At 51.7% G+C, this 20,710-nt stretch overlaps 1 long non-coding RNA gene across 1 annotated transcript; it reads left to right on the top strand.

Annotated features, from left to right (window-relative positions):
• The first annotated feature begins 1,766 nt into the window (after window positions 1-1,766).
• Window positions 1,767-14,486, top strand: LOC119962364. The gene is made up of 3 exons (XR_005459843.1): window positions 1,767-1,781; window positions 8,232-8,235; window positions 14,449-14,486. It is a non-coding gene; the product is annotated as an uncharacterized LOC119962364 (long non-coding RNA).
• Window positions 14,487-20,710: the final 6,224 nt, after the last annotated feature.

Below are 20,710 nucleotides of genomic sequence, written 5' to 3' on the forward strand. Positions count from 1 at the left end.
CGTGCGACTGCGGGCTGCCAGGCTGGACACTGGCTGGGCTAGCTAGGGTGGGGCAGGTCCCTGCCATGGCTGGGGGTGGGAGGGTGACGGGGGCATGGGCCATATAGCCGGGGTGACCCTCCATAAGACTGAGGAGGTGTCCATGCACGAACTGCCATTGCTGCAGCCTGTAAGGCAGCCCTCTTGCTGCGCACTTCACTGACCAACCACCTTAGCCCCTGGTTCTACAGAGTGTCATCGGCCGTATAGGTGCTCCCACCCTCCGCCATAACACACCTTACTAGCTGCCACACGCTAGTGGGGCATCAGGCTGCCCATCTAGGGCAATGCCCTCTGTAATCCCTACCGGGATGCCAGGTGAGGGCCACAGACCATACTGCTGGCATGGGCACCATCAGCCGACGGTACCCCTGGCAGCAGGGAGGGTTCCAGGACCAGAATCCCCATGTGCCGGGCACCGACGGGGCCAGGGTGCGGGAATGGGGGGGGGGGGGGGGGACATGCGGGTGCAGAGGCTGCAGTGCCAACCGGGACCACCATGTAGCCCGTTGGACGTGGTTGGGCATGGGGGTACACACATGTTAACAGGTCAGCTTTTCACCCCCTGCAGATAATGGATATTGGAATTCAACCAAGGGAGGCCTTCCTGCTCTTCGCCGCAGCCCTGGGGGATGCCCTGCGACTGTATGAGCTGGAGCTCCTTGAGGAGGAGGAAGCAGCGGAGCATGCAGCAGCGGAACGGGCAGCAGCTGGCAACCGCCAGGATGGAGAGCCGGCCGCCCAACAGGCTGAGGAGGAGGATAAGGTCACCCTGAACATTTAGGCCACGGGGTCCTTCCAGGCACTGAGCGGGGACCTATCCGGGATCTCGGTGCACAGATGTGTCCGCACCATCATGGAGGCCGTATATGACCAGGTGGCACAATACATCCATCTCAATGTTGACCGAGCTCACTAGGATACCCAGCCAGCGGGGTTTGCCACCATCGCACCCCGATGATTGACGGGATGCATAGAAATCATAGAATTTACAGTGCAGAATGAGGCCTTTTGGCCCATCGAGTCTGCACCGGCCCTTGGGAAGAGCACCCCACCCAATACCATACCTCCACCCTATCCCAACACCATCTCTACACCTCCACCCTATCCCCACCTAACTTTTTTTTTAAGACACTGAGGGCAATTTAGCATAGCCAATCCACTAACCTGGATGTCCCTCTACAAGCACCTGCAGATGACAGGCCGCTCTAAAGAGGTTCCACTCGACGAACGTGCAGATGCTAATTGACCATCAGATGCGCATCTTACACGTCTGCGCCGGACACCCGGGCAATGTGTACGGCGCCTTCATCGAGACCCACAATATCCGTCCATTCCCCACGCCCCGCACACCCTCTCCCTGGCCCAGGCCAGCCCAGCCCAGCCCTCAAACCCATCAGACAGAGCACCGAGGCAGGTTGTTTAATGTGCTAAAATATTTACACATACGTTCCCTAGCCCCTACAGCTAAATAGTGCCCTGCACCCGTGCCAACTTAATTAGTGTCTAAGTTTCTGACCTTATGGGTCCTAACGCTACGTCTAGGTGGATCTCCAGACCGTACATCAGGAGTGGAGGCGGCCTGCTGTAAGTCCCGCCTGCGACCTTGGTCCCCTTTGGCTGCAGTATTCTGGGGCCGACTGCCGCTCGGGTGTCTCAGGTGGCATGGTGTCACCCTGTTCTGCACGGTGCCCACAAAGTGCACCAGGAACAGGAGGGGATGGGGAGTCCGGGGCGCTGCAGTGTTCCGGCACCTCCCCTGCGGAAGTCACTGGCACGGGCCCCATCACCTTCTCCTCCTTCAGGTTGCCCGATGGCCCTTGGCTACTCCATGGGACAGGGATGCAAGCGGAGCTATCCCCTGAGGCTCCCCCGCCACCTGGCACTGCCGGTCCTGGAGGCACGCTCTGGTCTCGACCAGGATCTGCATGTTGGCGGCCTTGGAGCATAGGTAAGTGGACCATCGCCGTTTGGGACTGCGCCACATCACCGATTGATGTGCCACCACCTTCTGGGCCTGTGTCACAACAGCCTGTAACTGGGCAATGCCCCCGTAATTCCCAGCCATGGCCTGGTGTGACTGGCCCATGCTCAGGAGCACAGCTGCAATTTCTAGGTGGGTCTGGGACATGGTCGCCTGTGAGGCAGCAAATCTGTCCTGGGCCTCGGCCAGCACCTGAACAGAATGCCCCAGACCTTGAACATGCTGATCCATAGTCAAAACCCTCACCCAAATGCCTCCACTACAGTGTTGGCTTGGGTGGCATGCTAGAAGGTGCTGCCTGAGGAACCTTGGTGAGTTCCTGCAGTGCATCGTGCAGATGGTGCACACAAATTGTGCATTGGTGGCGGAGGGAGTGAATGTTTATGAAAAGGATAGCAAACAAGCGGCTGCTTTGCCTGGATGGTGCCAAGCTTTCGGAGTGTTGTTGGAACTGACTCATCCAGTCAAGTGGCGAGTATCCCATCACACTCCTGACCAGGGAGAGGGTTAATCAGGCAAAAATTCCAAATGCGTTGTGAAGCACGGTAGCACAGTGGTTAGCACAGATGCTTCACAGCGCCAGAGTCCCAGATTCGATTCCCGGCTTGGGTCACTGTCTGTGCGGAGTCTGCACCTTCTCCCCGTATCTGCGTGGGTTTCCTCCGGGTGCTCCAGTTTCCTCCCACAGTCCAAAGCTGTGCAGGTTAGGTGGATTGGCCATGATAAATTGTCCCTTAGTGTCTAAAAAGGTTAGGTGGGGTTACTGGGTTATGGGGATAGGGTGAAGATGTGAGGTGTTTTTTCCAAGGGTCGGTACAGCCTCGATGGGTCGAATGGCTTCCTTCTGCACTGTAAATTCTATGTCTCTGTCTAAGCCATTCCGAATACAACTTCTAGTTTTCAATGAGGATGGGCAGGGTGATGGGAGCATTCTGCTCCCAGAATAATTAAACGGTGGACACACATGCAGTGAAGAGGTTTCAATCCCAACATCAGCCGGGGACCCAAAGTTTATTTGGCTTGGGTGCCCGTCATTTCTTTTTTTTTTCTCCTCTTAATCTATAACTCCGTATGTTTCTATCCTATTCATTCATATCGTTACCGATTATCACTCATAATCCTCTCTGAGTAATCTTTTCCTCAGTGAGAATCTGGAGAGTTAATCTCACTTTTGTATAGCAGTTGCCAACCTAATGATTGCCAAATCCTGAAGGTCCCTTCATTAATACCACAGCTTCCTCCTCCTTATCCAGATACTGCGACAACTTAAGGTTCAAATCCAAAGTTTCTGCCAGACACCTTTTAAATTAATTCATTCAAACCATTGCTCTTCAAAACTCAAGCTGAAGAAAATCTTTGAGCCTTGCTGAATGTCGGATATCTCTCAAATACTTTTCAACTCAATAGACATCAATTGACTCAGATCTCAGCTCCTGAAGGGGCTTTCACCATCACTTAACTGTTTGGAAAACCTGCGGCGGGATTCTCCATTGCAGAGACCAAGGGCGGAATTCTCCGCTCCCAGGAAAAATCGGGAAGGCCGTCGTGAACTTGGCGGAGTTTCACAACGGCCTCGGAGGCCGCTCCTCTCACCTTATTCACCCCTACCCGGGGGGCTAGGAGCGGCGCTCCGTTATTCTCGTCCGCCGGGCCTTGACGCTTGCGCGGCTGACGTCACGACGGCTGATGGCACAAACCCGCGCATGCGCGGTGGTTGTCTTCCCGTCCACTGACCCGCAAGACGCGGCGGCTTGATCTTGCGGGGCGGTGGAGGGGAAAGAGTGCGTCGCTTTGAGACGCTGGCCCGACAATCGGTGGGCACCGATCGCGGGTCAGTCCCCTCCCGAGCACGGCCGTGGTTCTCGCTCCCCTCCCCGCCCCCCACAAGCTTCAAACGGGCCTTTGGCGCCCATGTTCACGACGGCAGCGACCAGGTATGGTTGCCGCCGTCATGAACCGGTCGCGAACAGCAGGCCGCTCGGCCCATCCGGGCCAGAGAATCGCGGGTCGCCGTGAAAAACGGCGAGCGGCGATTCTTCCGAGCGGGAGGTGGGAGAATCGCGGGGGGCACCAGGGGGGCGTGAAATGAGTCGCCCGGCCCTCCCGGGATTCTCCCACCCGGCGTGGGTTGCGGAGAATCGCGCCCTAAGTGTTGATGCTGGGGCAGGATTCGTGGCATTCCATGACAGCAAAACTGGCGCCGCACCGGGACTGATTCAGCGACTATTTAGGGGTTAGCACCGGCGCCACATGGAACACAATCGATTCCAATGGGAAATGGTGCTGGATTCTCCGGTTTTGTGGTTGACACTCAGGAGGCTGACAAGCTGCAGCCGCATAGGCACACTTCACTCACCACACATACCATCCCAGCCAACAAGATGGCGGCAAGATGCACGGCACCACACTTCACCACCAAGCTGGAGACCCTCCTGGAAGCGGTGGAGGAGTGGCAGAAATGAAGCTGCCAACCGGCAGCATTCGCCGTGCCTGGGCACAGGTGGCAGAGGCGGTCAGTCTCACAAGTAACACTGTCCATACCATCCAGCAGTGCCGGAAAAGAGCTGCCAGGGTGAGTAGGCAGCACTCTGCCACTAACCCCGCCCCACACACCTGTAGCACCCCCTCCCCACAACCGGGGGGGCGGCCAAACCCCGGCCCTGCCCCACATGCCGGTACCCATACTGGCTGCCATGGCCGGGTACCCTGGCCACTGCAGTCATCAGCCACCCACCCCTTGGGCTGCATGCGTCGGACTGTCTAACACTGTTACATAGAACAGAACAGGCCCTTCGGCCCTCGATGTTGTGCTGAGCAATGATCACCCTACTCAAACCCACGTATCCACCCTATACCAGTAACCCAACAACCGCCCCCCCCCCCCCCCCTAACCTTACTTTTTAGGACACTACGGGCAATTTAGCATGGCCAATCCACCTAACCCGCACATCTTTGGACTGTGGGAGGAAACCGGAGCACCCGGAGGAAACCCATGCACACACGGGGAGGACGTGCAGACTCCGCACAGACAGTGACCCAGCCGGGAATCGAACCTGGGACCCTGGAGCTGTGAAGCATTTATGCTAACCACCATGCTACCATGCTGCCCCCGTTGTTTTCTGTTTGCCCCCCGCCCCCCAGGAGAAGGTCACCCATACTGCCGGGAGCGGGAGAAAACTGGAGGGGGGCCACCGGACCGTGACCATGGACCGTGGGGAAATGGGAAGTAGTCGGGGTGGAGTGAGACCCTGCTGAGCTGCGATTCTCTGTGACACATGTGTCAACAACCAGCCTCACAACCAGCCTCACAACCATCCTCACAACCACCCTCACAACCAGCCTCACAACCATCCTCACAACCATCCTCACAACCATCCTCACAACCATCCTCACAACCAGCCTCACAACCACCCTCACAACCAGCCTCACAACCATCCTCACACCCATCCTCACAACCAGCCTCACAACCATCCTCACAACCAGCCTCACAACAACCCTCCACAACCACCCTCCTCAACCACCCTCCACAACCATCCTCACAACCAGCCTCACAACCATCCTCACAACCACCCTCACAACCAGCCTCACAACCATCCTCACAACCAGCCTCACAACCAGCCTCACAACCATCCTCACAACCACCCTCACAACCATCCTCACAACCATCCTCACAACTATCCTCACAACCATCCTCACAACCAGCCTCACAACCAGCCTCACAACCAGCCTCACAACCACCCTCACAACCAGCCTCACAACCAGCCTCACAACCATCCTCACAACTATCCTCACAACCAGCCTCACAACCAGCCTCACAACCAGCCTCACAACCAGCCTCACAACCAGCCTCATCATGCTGGACGGCCCCTCCAGAGCGGTCCAGGCACCTGAAGCGCATATTAAGGAGGCCGAAGCACCGCTCGATCACGCTCTTGGTTGCGGAATAGGCATCGTTATCGGGTGTCCCGGGGTTGGTCTGTGACCTCCAGATAGGTGTCATCAACCGTGACCGCAGTGGATGACACCTTTTGCCCTGGAGCCAATCCCCCAGCGGAGGCGCATCTCGAACATGTCAGGAACTGTTGAATGTGCCAGAATGAAGGACACTGCCCGGGTATCGGGCGCAGATGTGTGAGATGCACAGCTGATGGCCACATATCAGCTGCACGTTCATCAAGTGGAATCTCTTTTGGTTTGTGTCGGGCGGCCTGTCATCTGCAAGTGCTCACAGGGGGGCATGCATCCCGTGATCATCCCGTGGACCCGAGGCACGTCAGCGACGGCATTGAACGCTGCTGCCTGGGTATCCTGGTGGGCTCGGTCCACATTGAAACGGATGTATTAAACTGCGTGATGATGCGTAAGGCTCCTGTGCACCGAGGCTGAGAGATCCCGGACAGGTTCCTACTCGGCGCCTGGAAGGATCTCATCACGTAGAAGTTCAGGGTGACCGTCACTCCTGACCCTGTCGGTACCCGGCACCACGGGAGCCTCTGGCCCTTGGTGCCTCTCCATGGTGCCAGGGGTACTGTGGCCTCTGCTCTGCAATCCCATACTGGCTAGAGTGGGCACTGCCCTGAGTGGGCTGCCTGATGCCCTGCTGACAGGTGGCGGCCGGGTTGGGGAAATGTGGCGGAGGGTGGGGTGCAGGGGTTAGAGGGGTGGGGGGCACACATGCATCAGGGGCCAAGGTGCATGGTCAGTGGGGTGCGCAGCAATGACGGTCCATGCCTAGACACTGGCCCAGTCCCATGGAGGGTCACCCCAGCCACTCGGCCCATTCCACCGTCACCCCCTCCCAGCCCTGGCAGGGTCCCCCTAACCCCAGTCAGCCCGATCAGTGTCCGGCCCGGCAGACCACGGTCGCGCCGCTCTGTGTCCTCTCCTCTCTCTCCGTCATCAGCCATGACACCTGTTTCACAATTTTGAAAAGCACAAGTGAACCGTGCCATCGGCAACTCGGCCCATCGGAGGTGAGAATCGTGGAGGCCCCGGAGAATACCGGGTCAAGCCCACCAATGATATCCAAAAGGTGTTTACTGTACGTGTGCTCCGGACAGCATTGACGCAACTTTCGGGATGACGGAGAATTGCAATTTGGCCCGAGAACTATTCTCCATCCTGTTGCTCGTTATGCTTTCCCTTAATTTGCTCTGTTCTAATTACCTTTGCTCAAGAGTAGCCAGGCATCTTTCTGACACCACCACAAGATTCAAAGCCGAATACTGATCAATGACTCGATTCACCAGTTAGTAAGTTTGAAATCAATGCACATTTATTTACACACACAGTCAATTATTACTCATGCATAAACTCTACTCGCTAAACTACAACTACTACTAAAAGCCTATACTTAGCTTCGAGTGGCCCACTCAGTCAGAGGAACAATGGCCGTTGTCCGGTTCTGATACTGTTGGCTTCGAACTGGTATAGAATAGTAGCTAGGAGCACCTATCTCGTAGCGTGCGTTGACCTTAGACTTACTTGGCTGGTGCTTGGCGGGCCTCTCGTCGCTGAGAGCCAAATGCCAAGGTGAAGGTGACGAAGAGGAGTAAGAGTAAGAGAGCACTCTGACCTTGGGGACTCTGTTTTATAGCCCCAGGGTTTTGCGCCCTTCTGGGTGGACCCTGGACTTAGTCCCAATTAATTGGACCATGTCCCAATCGTTTGTATCGATTCTCTCCAATAATGGGGTCGTTCCCTGATCGCTGGGCGGGCCCTAGGTAACCGTTGGCCTGCCTTTGTTTTAGCTTCCACTGGCGCCGGGGCGTCTGTCCTGGTACTGATTGTTTCAATGTTTCTTTTTGTCCCCGGAGATAGCTCATTACTATGCTAATGGCTTGTAGTTTCAGTTCTGTCTGGGTTCTGCAAGTTCCAATCCACAGGAAACCTTGCACCTGCTTGTTTTTCTAGTGCTGTCCATTTTTCCCTGCACTCTTTGCAAGTATCCATTTTGGAATCGGACGTGGCCACCCCAGGTGGCTACAGTCCACTCACGTTTCCCAATTTCGGAGTCAGCCAACGGAGAATCCCACCCCTGAAATTTCAAATTCCAGTACTCCGGGTTGTGGACAGAAGTCGATGAATGAATCCCATGCATTAAAACATGAATGAAAAACCAGTCTTAAAAATCCTTGAATCAGGCCCCAGTTATGAAGGGAGTAGATAATTTCTGCCCTAAGTGGTTCATCAAACGTTCAGGGGATAGGAAAGTGAAGTAACATTTTACCCCAATTGTTGGACATTGAGTTTTGGATTTCAAGGTGCTTCTTCTCAAAAAACCCTTCACATCAATTATTGTGTGCATTTCCTTTCCAGGATTCTGATTTAATCTACTCTCACTTCCACCTCTGACAGCTGAAATTGGATTTTAAAATACATCAACTCAGCAACTTTAGTGAATTCACATTTGTCCTTTCTTTGAAAGATTTTTTAAAAAATCGAGTTCTGTAAAGTTTACAGTTTGTTGGGGTACGCCATGTACATGCAGTCACACAGGGTATCTGTGGGAGAGAATTCTAATCCTATTGACATGGCAGTGTCTGCATGATGTGGAGGGGGGAGGTGTCAGGTACAATGTCACATCACAAAACTGCCCAGACTCCACCATTTTAACTTGGAATGTCACCGCTGGTCAATGGCGAAACCATACTCCCAAAGCTGGTGAGATCTCACTTTACGCACACTAATTGAATGTTGACTTCAAACCCAAACAGCAATTTTAACATTTACATTTCTCACCCGCTGAAGGGCAACTAGAAGAGAATAAGGATGAAGATGAAGTCCTCCAAATACTTTCTTTTTAAACTTTCCTTTGTGTGGACTGGAAGGAGTATTCCTCTAGAGCTCACAGGAAAGTTTAGGCCGAGAGCCTAAATCTAGAATTGCACAATGCCTCTCTTGAACAAGCTGCAACTTAACTAATTGTGGTGAATCACAGTAGTGTAATTCACACTGTATTACTATGTCTCTGTAAGCTCGGCACACGAGAAGTTGCGCTGCTCTGCCACTAGGGGGAGATGCACTGGGAGTATACGGGAGTTTGTACTGGGCTCCACCCTTGGCTCCACCCACGGCTCCTCCCCCCGAACCAGAAGTATAAAGGTTGATGCTGAGAGCCTGCCTGCAGTTCATCTGGAGTTCATCGTGTCACAGGCAGGCTCTGTTGTAAGACGATTAAAACCACTGTTCACTTCTAACCACGTGTCGTGTGAATTAATGGTCTCATCACTAATGAATTCATCTTTTCTTTCAGATCGTTCCAACCACCACCCTGTTTCCCAAACCAGTATGAGCTGCTTTGTTCATCAATAAACACAGCAGCAAAATGTGGCGACAATGCTTTTGTTCATTGTTTTAATTTCTACAAACTGAACTCATGTAGTCTTTCACACAGAAAGTCCCAATCAAACCAACTTTTCAGGGGAAAGGCTGTTTGAGGGTGGGGGGGGGGGGGGGGGATAATTGGAACTGGTCAAATTGAGTGTGGAGGGGGGGATCACTAGAGGGAAGTAAATAAAAGGAGGAACATGGAAAGAAAAGAGAAGGCAGAAGATGATTAGATGTTAGGAGGGAAAGGGAACACAGAGCATGTCTATTGAATCTTGGAGACAAAGAGGAAGTTGGAACACGTTCAGAGACCACGAGGGAGATAGAGCAGGGTCAGTGTCTTGGATGGAAGAAAGGCAATGAGGAACAGAAAGGGGATAACAAGGATAAGAGCAGCAGATAATGGACTTCTAATTTAATAGAAAAAAATAAAGCAACTTCTCAGCAATAGTATTGAAGACTTGTGCTCCAGAACTAGCTGTGCCCCTAGTCAAGCTGCTCCAGGGCAGCTACAATACTGGTATCTACCTGCCAATTTGGAATGCTGTCAAGCTATATCCTGCCAACAAAAAGCAGGACAAATCCAACCCGGCCAATTACCGCCCCATCAGGCTCTCCACGATCATCAACAAAATGATGGAAGGTGTCATTGACAATTCCATTCAAGGGCACTTACCCAGCAACAACCTGCTCATTGGTGCTCAGTTTGGGTTCTGCCAAGGCCATTTGACTCTTGACCTCATTCCAAACTTAATCCAAACATGGGCAGAAAAGCTGAGGTCAAGAGGTGAGAGTGGCTGTCCTTGACTCAAGGTAACATTCAACTGAGTGTAGCATCAAAGAGCCCTGGTATAATTGAAATCAATGGGATTCAGTGGGAAAGTTGGTGTCATACATAGCACAAAGAAAGATGGTTGTTGCTGTTAAAGGCCAAACATCTTAATCCCAGGGTATTGCTGCAATAATTATTCAGGGTAGTGTCCTAGCCCCAACCATCTTCATCACCCCATGGGACAAAGCAACCTGCTTGAATGGGACCCCATCCACCACATTAACCATTCACTCCCTCCACTACCGATGCACAGTGGAACATCTTCCAAATCCGTGGCCTCTACCAACTAGAGTTACAAGGGTAGCAAGTTCCCCTCCAAGCTACACATCATCCTGAATTGGAACTACATCTCTGTTCCTTCACCATGTTAGGAAAACAAAGGTAGTTTTAAGGGATTTATATTTGCATTGGTAAACATTAAAATCAGGTATAGTTCTAGGTGTGTTTAATTTAATGCTTAAGCACCTGAAAGGGTAAAATCTATAGTTAAATTCATGCTGGACAAAGGCGTTTGTACGTGTGGAGGTTGGTTAAGTTCCAACTGTGTTTCTATTGTGCTTAGGGGGAGCTATAGCTTGAAGAATAAATAAACCAGTTGTGGTTGCTTAGCAACAGGCGCCTTGTAAGGTAGAGAAGCTTTCAAGTTTTAGTTTAGCTAATTTGATTGCAGTTGGAGATAGGTAGTGAGTGAAAAGGCCGCTCTACTAGAAGCAGATGGTTTAGAAGGCTAGAGTGAGAATATCTCTCTCAGCTTTGCCAGAAGAAAGGCTATGCCAAGGAGTAATGGATAAGAAAACAGGTGCAGAGATCTGAACAACAGCTAGTTAAGGAAACTGGGGAAATGAAGAGAAGTGTCCAAGAGGCCTGGAGCTAAGTGAACAGAGACCAAGGCATTGTTCAGGAGAATGCAAGGAAGAATAAACAAGTGTTCTGCGTTAACAATGCAATTGCAGTAACAAGGTTTAAAGTGGGACAGCAGACTTCAGAGGTAGATGAAATGAAGATGTCTGGGAAGTGAGAGTTAAATCAATTAAGAAATGTTTGCACAGCGATCAAGACAAAAAATTCCTCAGGGGCTTGGTGTAAAATGCTGGGCTGGATTTGCTGTTAAAGGTGGAGTGGTTTAAAGATGCCGGTGGGGGGCAGGGAGATATTGGCATATTGTGCCATAATTCAATATTTTCTTGTTCATTAAACATTTTCTCTTGTTAAAATTAATTAGCGGTCATGTGACTCTGTTCCTCCACATTTTAATAAAAAAACAGTAAAAGTTAAGGTTGTTGAGTCAGGGTTCCATTCTGGGATCTTCCCTTCCAGTTATAACATCATACAACATCAACTGGGATTATGACAACTGTCTTGGGACCAAAATCCTGCAACCAGGATCCAATTAACACAGTTGAAGAAGGCTGCGCTGCTCAGTGTCATGTTTTCCAAGAGCAATTAGAGGTGGACAGCAAATGACAGCGATGCCCACATCCCATTACAAAGCTGAGCCTGAACATCGGGCCTACGATGGAAAGGTAATTTAAGGACAGCTCACAGAACAAGATTGGGTTCCTGCAGTATCTGAGTGCCCGTGGTCAGAAAATAATTCACCGTTGGCACGTGTTCATGTTCGGGCCACAGAACATCCTGGATCACTGATATAAAGAAGCCTCCAAGAGTGTCAACTGTGAGGGGCAGATGGCACGAACATCCTTTGATTTAAAACTCAAGACGTTGTCAAAGCTTAAATTACCTCAGATGTTTTAAAAAAATCAAAGTGACATCTGGGAAGAAAGTTTGCATTTTGCCTCTGCAGGGCCACCCAGTGGTCAGTGCCTGTAGCTGCGACAACACGGCCAGTCATATTAGACTGGAATTTGGTGGGAGTGCAACATGAGGTTAGTGAGGGCAAAAGTGCTAGCTCTTTACAGCATAGCAGAAGAAATGGGGAATCTGGAATTTTTCTACTTCTTTCTTTTAATATTGCTGCTTCTGGAGGATAGTTAAATCCTTTCCCGTGTTGTTCTTGTACTGCAGCCAACTTCCTCGCTGCTCCTTCTAGTCGTTAGGCTCTTCATCGTTGTTCTTTGCATCGTATTTAACCATTGACACTATCTTTGATTGCTGTCTTTGGTCTGATATGTGTCGGTTGTGGCCCAGGACTTATAGATAAGGTTGGAGACTATACTGTTAACAAGATCTATATTTTATTTAATATTACGCTATTTACAAGTTAGTTTCTACACGGTGCTCTACATGGAACCCTCTCTTTCCATACTCTGTTGCCATGTGATCTTACATCACTGATGATGTACATATTCATTATTAATCCTTTATACTACATCACCCTCCAGGTCTCTAACTTAATCAATACTAACTTACATTATCATACAGGCCCATCCCTAAATAACCCTTGAACTGTGGGTCTTGCCAACAGAGGGCAGTTAAGAGACAATCACGTTGCTATGGAATCACATGTAGGCTACGCCAGGTAAGGACGGCAGATTTCTTTCCCGGGAGACACAGATTTTTGCACAATCGATGATAGTTTCATGGTCACCATTATTGAGACCAGCTTTAACGATTAATTGAATTTGATTTGAACTTGTCCAGTGACATTTCTGCTATGCCACCACCTCCCCACGGAATGAACAGTTTAAATTGTTCACTCTCTGGGCCATGTCATTGCACAACATTATATATTTTAAAACGCTCTTTTTTTTAAATATAGGTTTAGAGTATCAAATTTTTGTTTTCCAATTAAGGGGCAATTTAGCATGGCCAATCCACCTACCCTGAATATCTTTGGGTTGTGGGGGTGAAACCCACACAGACACGGGGAGAATGTGCAAACTCCACATGGACAGTGACCCAGGACCGGGATTCGAACCAGGGTCCTCAGCGCTGTAGGCAGCAGTGCCACGTGCCGCCTGGAAAACGCTCTTAAACACAAACCTGCAGTGGCTACTTTAAAGGGAGATTCATGTGTAAATCCAGCAAGCTTTTAAAAATAATAGGGAGGCTTAGGGTGATGTTTAATTTGTATGAGGCAAATGGCAAAGAGCCATAAATCGACCAGAAAATTGTGGAGATTTGCAACTCACGTTGAATCTCTGAAGTCCAAGGTTGCTGGCTGATTTGCTCATTACTAAGGAAGCATTGTTGGCTTGACAGTATTATTCCGGCCAGATTTGGCTCAATATTGAGAAAAGTCCCATTAAAAATGTGACATCAGCAATCGCCAGACTTGGAGACCATCAACATGGAAAACCTGATAGGTTCTACTGCTGTCGCACTTTTCACAGAATCAGAAAATCATAGAATCCCTACAGTGCAGAAGGAGGCCATTCGGCCAATTAAGTCCTCACCGACCAATCAAAGAACACCCTACCTAGGGTACAATCGCCCATCCTATCCCTGTAACCCAGACCAACCTTGGACACTCAGGGGCAATTTAGCATGGCCATTCCACCTAAGCTGCACATCTTTGAACTGTGGGGAAACTGGAGCACGCAGAGGAAACTCACGCACACACAGACAGAAAGTGCAAACTCCACAGACAGTGACCCAAGGCTGGAATTAAACCTGGGTCCCTGGCGCTTTGAGGCAGTGATGCTAACCACAGTTCCGCCCATTGGATAGATGACATAACACACTGATTTTAACAACAATTGGGGTGATGTGAAGGCGGTGGGTGAGGCAGTATTCTACTGATACAAAACTGGTAGAACCCTCATTACATACCTATTCTGAGTTATTGGGAAGGCAAGTCAGACAGCATCAGTTTTTCCAACCCAAATTTAAAGTTACTCCAGTGGATGCTTTATAATGATATATTTGCACTTTTAAACCTGCCTTAAGTAATATTTTTACTTTGACTTTATATTACTCACAAAAGGGTAATCGAGAAAATTATTGTTTTTTTTCTTTACAGAGTGAGATTAAGAGATAGAATAGATGGGCACTTGTCCAAAACTCCTTTTGTTTCATCGGCAATTCTGATTTTAAAGTGATCAGTTTTAACTTTTTTCTTTTCAATGGTCTTCGACAAGTTACCCAATATGTAATTTTTTTTTTTAATAAACAATTTTATTGAGGTAGATTTTGGCTTTGTAAACAGTTACAGACATCAACAGAAAGAAAGCAAAAAGGCAAAAATGTGCAAACATCCACGTACTTTCAATACTTCAATCATAACATACTGCACAAGCCCGCTCCTCTCCCACCGGTACTACCCGCCATTTTATCCCTCCTACTCTACTCTACTCTACTCTAGAACGGGTCGCTGAAGATGCAGAGGATGATGTTGCAAAGGAGAAGCAGAAAACAGATAAAGAATAAGTTATATTTTCATCACATTTTCCCCAATTCCCCGCCCACCCCCTGCTGACGCTCACTCTCCTGCAAAGAAGTCAATAAATGGTTGCCACCTCCGGGCAAACCCCTGTACAGATCCCCTCAAGGCGAACTTAATTTTTTCCATACCCAGGACACTCGACATTTCCGCAAGCCACAACTCAGTCTTCGGGGGCTTTGAGTCCCTCCACGCCAATAGTATTCGTCGCCGGGCTATCAGGGAAGCAAAGGCCAAAACATCGGCCTCTTTCTCCCCCTGGACTCCCGGGTCTTCCGAAACCCCAAAAATTGCCACCCTTGGACCCATCGCCAGCCTTGTTTTTAGCACCCGGGACATGACGCCCGCAAATCCCTCCCAGTACCCACTAAGCTTAGGGCATGCCCAAAACATGTGAACGTGGTTTGCTGGTCCTCCCGCGCACCTAACGCATTTGTCCTCCATCCCAAAGAATTTGCTCATCCGAGCCACCGTCATGTGGGCCCGGTGAACGACCTTAAATTGAATCAGCCCGAGCCTGGCACATGTCGCGGTCGAATTTACCCTACTCAGGGCCTCTGCCCACAGCCCGTCCTCCATTTCCCCGCCTAGCTCTTCCTCCCATTTAAGTTTCAGTTCCTCCGTCTGGGACCCTTCCTCCCTCATGAGCACCTTATAAATATCAGAGACTCTACCCTCCCCTTCTTCCCCCTTAGAGACTATTCTGTCTTGGATCCCCATTGGCGGGAGGCGTGGGAAAGATCGGACCTGTCTACGAACAAAGTCCCGCAACTGTAGGTACCTAAAATCATTTCCCCTTACCCGCCCAAATTTCTCCTCCAAGCTCCTCAAACTCGCAAAGCTCCCTGCCAGGAACATATCGCCCACCCTTCCCACCCCCGCCCGCCGCCATATTCTAAACCCCCCATCCATACTCCCGGGGGCAAACCGATGGTTGTCGCAGATTGGCGCCCAAACCGACGCCCCCGTCTCCCCTGCATGCCTCCTCCACTGGCCTCATATCCGCAGGGTCGCCACCACTACCGGGCTGGTGGAGTACCTGGCCGGCAGCAGCGGTAGAGGAGCCGTGACCAGGGCTGCCAAGCTGGGGCACCTGCACGAAGCCGCCTCCACCCGCTCCTAGATAGACCCCGTACCCATCATCCACTTCCTTATCATAGCGATGTTGGCCGCCCAATAATAATTAATCAGACTCGGCAAAGCCAGCCCTCCCTCACTGCGGTTCCTCTCCAGCATCGCCTTCTTCACCCGCGGGGATTTTCCCGCCCAGACGAAGCTCATGATCATCCTGTTAACCCTTTTGAAGAAGGACTGTAGGATAAAGATCGGGAGGCACTGAAAAATAAACAGCAATCTAGAGAGGATTGTCATCTTTACAGTCTGCACCCTCCCTGCCAGCAACAGCGGGAGTGCATCCCATCTCCGAAACTCTCCCTTCATTTGCTCCACCACCCTGACCAAATTTAACTTGTGCAGCCTAACCCAGTCTCGTGCCACCTGGATTCCCAAATACCGGAAATTTTCCTCAACCAGCCTAAACAGTAGCCCTCTCAATCTGTTCTCCTGGCCCCTTGCCTGTACCACAAACATTTCACTCTTGGCCGTATTTAATTTGTATCCTGAAAACTGGCCGAACTTCCTCAACATTCCCAGTATACTTCCCATCCTGGCAACTGGGTCCGACATGTACAGGAGCAGGTCGTCTGCGTAAAGAGAGACCCTATGTTCTACTCCGCCCCTCACCATCCCCTTCCATCCCTCTGCGGCTCTCAGCGCAATCGCCAGCGGCTCTATGGCCAGCGCAAACAGCAGCGGGGAGAGCGGGCAGCCCTGTCTGGTCCCTCGGTACAGTCCAAAGTACTCCGACAATTCTCTGTTAGTTCTGACGCTGGCCCTCGGGGCCTGATATAATAATTTGATCCAATCCACCAGTCCCTCCCCAAACCCAAACCGTCCGAGCACCTCCCATAGATAGTCCCACTCCACCCGGTCAAAGGCCTTCTCGGCGTCCATTGCCACCACTACCTCCACCTCTCTACCCGCCGGGGGCATCATTATCACATTGAGCAATCTTCTCAGGTTGGCCGCCAGCTGCCTACCTTTCACGAACCCAGTTTGGTCCTCCCCAATCACCTCCGGTACGCAGTCCTCCATTCTAACCGCCAGTACCTTTGCCAGGAGCTTGGCGTCAACATTAATCAGGGAGATTGGCCTGTAGGACCCGCACGCCTCCGGGTCTTTACCCCGCTTCAATATCAGTGATATAGTGGTTTGCGACATTGTCGGCGGCAGGGTCCCTCTGTCCCTTGCCTCATTGAAAATCCTCGCCAAGACCGGGCCGACCAGCTCAGAAAACTTCCTATAAAACTCTACTGGGTATCCATCCGGCCCCGGGGCTTTCCCCGACTGCATGGCCTTTAGGCCCCCCAATACCTCCTCCACTCTAATCGGGGTCCCCAGCTCATCCACTCGCCCCCCACCTACTGTTGGGAAGGTTAACCCGCCCAGAAACCTTTTCATCTCCTCCGGTTCTTCCGGCGGCTCCGAAGTGTACAGCTTGCGATAGAAGTCCCGGAATACCTTATTCAATCCTGCCGGGTCCTCCACTTTGCGCCCCTCCCCATCTATCACTCTACCTATTTCCCTGGCCGCCTCCCTCCTCCTGAGTTGCTGCGCTAACAGTCTGCTAGCCTTTTCCCCATACTCGTACACCACTCCCCTCGCCTTCCTAAGCTGTTCCATGGCCCTACACGTGGATAGTGCCCCCAGTTCCGCCTGTAGTCTCTGCCTCTCCCTGAGTAAAACCTCCCCCGGGGATTCCGCGTGCTCTTCATCTATCCGACCCATTTCCCTGACCAATCTATCCATCTCTGCCCTGTCTGCCTTGGCTCTGTGGGCCCCAATTGAGATCAACTCTCCCCGCACCACTGCCTTTAGCGCCTCCCACAGGGTCGCCGCTGAGACCTCCCCCGTGTCATTCACCTGCAGGTAATTTTGCATACACCCCCGAAGCCTCTCACAGATCCCCTCCTCCGACAGCAGTCCCACGTCTAGCCTCCATTGCAGGCGTTGGTAGCTCACCCCCCCGATCTGCAGGTCTACCCAGTGCGGGGCATGGTCTGAGATAGTAATTGCCGAATATTCCATGTTCTTTACCTCCCCTACACAATCCCTGCTTAGTACAAAGAAATCTATCCTAGAATATACTTTATGGACGTGCGAGTAAAACGAGTAGCCCCTTCCTGTTGGCTGTCCCTCTCTCCAGGGGTCCACTGCCCCCATTTGCTCCATAAACCCTTTCAGCTCCCTTGCCATTGCTGAGAGTCTACCCGTTCTGGGACACGACCGATCCAAAACCGGGTCAAGGACCATGTTAAAGTCCCCCCCCCATTATTAGCCTGCGAGAGTCCAGGTCCGGGATCTTCCCCAGCACTCTTTTAATGAAGTCCACGTCATCCCAGTTCGGGGCATATATATTCACCAGCACCACTCTTCTCCCCTCCAGTCTGCCCCGTACCATCAGGTATCTGCTCCCCCTGTCTGCGGATATGCCCTCCGCCTCAAATTGCACACGCTTGTTGATCATGATTGCCACCCCCCTGGACTTCGAGTCTAAGTCCGAGTGGAAGACCTGGCTAATCAAGCCCTTCCTTAGCCTGGTCTGGTCCGACACTTTCAGATGTGTCTCCTGCAACATAATTACGTCTGCCCTCAGGGCCCGCAAGTGCGCGAACACCCGCACCCTCTTAATCTGCTCATTCAGTCCCCTGACGTTCCAGGTGATCAGCCTGGTCGGGGGGCACAACCCACCCACCACCCCCCCCCCCCCCCCCCTCCCCCCACGCTGGTCAGCCATAGCCTTCCTCGAGCCGGCCCCCGGCCCGTGCGTCGCGCCATTCCTGGCCCGCCCTTTGGCTGCCTCCACCCTCAATCTCTTTTCCAGTGCCTATTTCAAGTCCCTCCCACGTCAGCAGAACAACCCCCCCCCCCCCAACAACATCTCCTGATACCCCCACCCCGCCATCCACTGGCTGTGATCTCCCCCGCCCCTCACCTGACTCCCTTGACTAGCCAATCTGCTAGCCCGGTGACTCAACACTCCGGCACCTTCCTGTCTCATTCCCATAGTTTCCCTGTCCTCCTCCCCACTCCCCGGCGCCCCATCCCCTCTCCAACCCACTGGAGCAAACTCACTGGCACAGGAAGGCATAAACATCAGTAAAACAAAAAAACAAAAAAAAAACCCCAAGAAAAGCCCCCCCAACCCACGTCCTTGGCCCCCCCTTGCTGACCGGCCCCCCTTCGTTACCATGCCGGCTCCAGTGTCCTCCGCGAGCTGCACAAAATGTACAAATCCGCCCAAAAAGGAAAAAACAGAAAAAAGAGGCAAAAACAAAAACATAAGAGAAAAAACAAACAATAAAGAAAAACCCCAAACCAATGTCCATGAACAAAGGAAAAAGTCCCAAATGTTCCGCTTGGCACCTTTGACCCAACAAACCGTTGAACAGCAGACCAGGCCCATTCGGCGTACCTTCCCACGGTAGTCCTCGGGCCCTAATTCGCACCCATGGGGCCTTTTTTCGGGACCAGCCCCTGATCCCTCGCAAAGTCCATCGCTTCTTCAGGCTCGGAGAAGTAGCGGTGTTGACCCTGGTGCGTGACCCATAGGCGAGCCGGGAACAACAGACCAAACTTCACGTGCTTCTTGAACAGCACCTCCTTGACATTCTTAAAGGCTGCTCGCCGCCGAGCCACCTCCTGGCTTAGGCCCTGGTAAATGCGGAGGACACTGTTATTCCACGCGCTGCTCCTGGCGCTCTTTGCTCACCGCAGCACCCGCTCCTTGTCCACGAACCTGTGGAACCTAATCACCATCGGGCAGGGGGGTCCGCCCGGCCGCCCCTGCCTTGCCTGCACTCTGTGTGCCCCCTTCAGCTCCAGCGGTCACGGAAAGGCTTCGGCCCCTATCAGCTGCATCAATAGGTCTGCTACAAACACTGCGGCATCAGCTCCCTCAGCCCCCTCCGGGAGGCCGACCATCCTCAGGTTGTTCCTGCGGGCTCTATTCTCCAGCTCCTCCACTCTGTCCAGCAGTCTTCTCTGCCGCTCCTTCAGCCCGTCAACTTCTAGCGCCACAACCGTCTGCGCATCTGCCTGCTCCTCCACCACCTCTCCCAGCTCCTTAACTTTAACATCTTGTGCATCCAGCCTCTGGTTCAGCTGATCCACCGCTTTCTGGATTGGGTCCAAGCTGTCCCACTTCAGCGCTTCAAAACTGGACTTCATTACCTGGAGCATGTTATCTAGCACCTGCTGGATTGCTGAATCCGGGGTCCGTGTGTCCGCCATCTTAGGTTCCAGGTAAGTTTCTTCAGGTCCTTGTCTCTGTCCCTTTTTCTGTCTTTTCTTCTGCCTCCTGGACTCTCGCTGTTCCATGTGCCGCATCCCGCTTCTCAGCACTTTCGCTGCCGCCTTCCTTCAGCTCCGTGGTCCCGCTATCGCGGGGAATCAGCCCCTAAACGCCCGCCGGAGTGAGAGCCCGCCGAATGTGCGGCTCACTCGGACATCGCCGCCACCGGAAGTTCAATATGTAATTTTTATAGAATCTGCACCTAGGATCAGAGGGCATAATCTCAGAGTAAGGGGGCGTCCATAATCTCAGAGTAAGGGGGCGTCCATAATCTCAGAGTAAGGGGGCGTCCATAATCTCAGAGTAAGGGGGCATCCATAATCTCAGAGTAAGGGGGCGTCCGTAATCTCAGAGTAAGGGGGCGTCCGTAATCTCAGAGTAAGGGGGCGACCATAATCTCAGAGTAAGGGGGCGACCATAATGTCAGAGTAAGGGGGCATCCATAATGTCAGACTAAGGGGGCATCCGTAATCTCAGAGTAAGGGGGCGTCCGTAATCTCAGAGTAAGGGGGCGTCCATAATCTCAGAGTAAGGGGTCGCCCATTTAAAACAGAGGTGAGAAGGAATTTCTTCTTGCAGAAGGTAGTGAATTTGTGGAATTCTTTACCGCAGAGAGCTGTGGTGGCTGGGTCATTAGGTATGTTCATGGCTGAGATAGACAGATTTTTAATCAGTAAAGGAATCAAGGTTTATGGGAATAAAACAGGAAAGTGGCGACGAGGATTAACACAGCATGATCTCATTGAATGGCAGAGCAGACTCAATGGGCCA

Source organism: Scyliorhinus canicula, chromosome 2 (assembly GCF_902713615.1).
Source record: "Scyliorhinus canicula chromosome 2, sScyCan1.1, whole genome shotgun sequence".
In the NCBI taxonomy this organism is placed as follows: domain Eukaryota; kingdom Metazoa; phylum Chordata; class Chondrichthyes; order Carcharhiniformes; family Scyliorhinidae; genus Scyliorhinus; species Scyliorhinus canicula.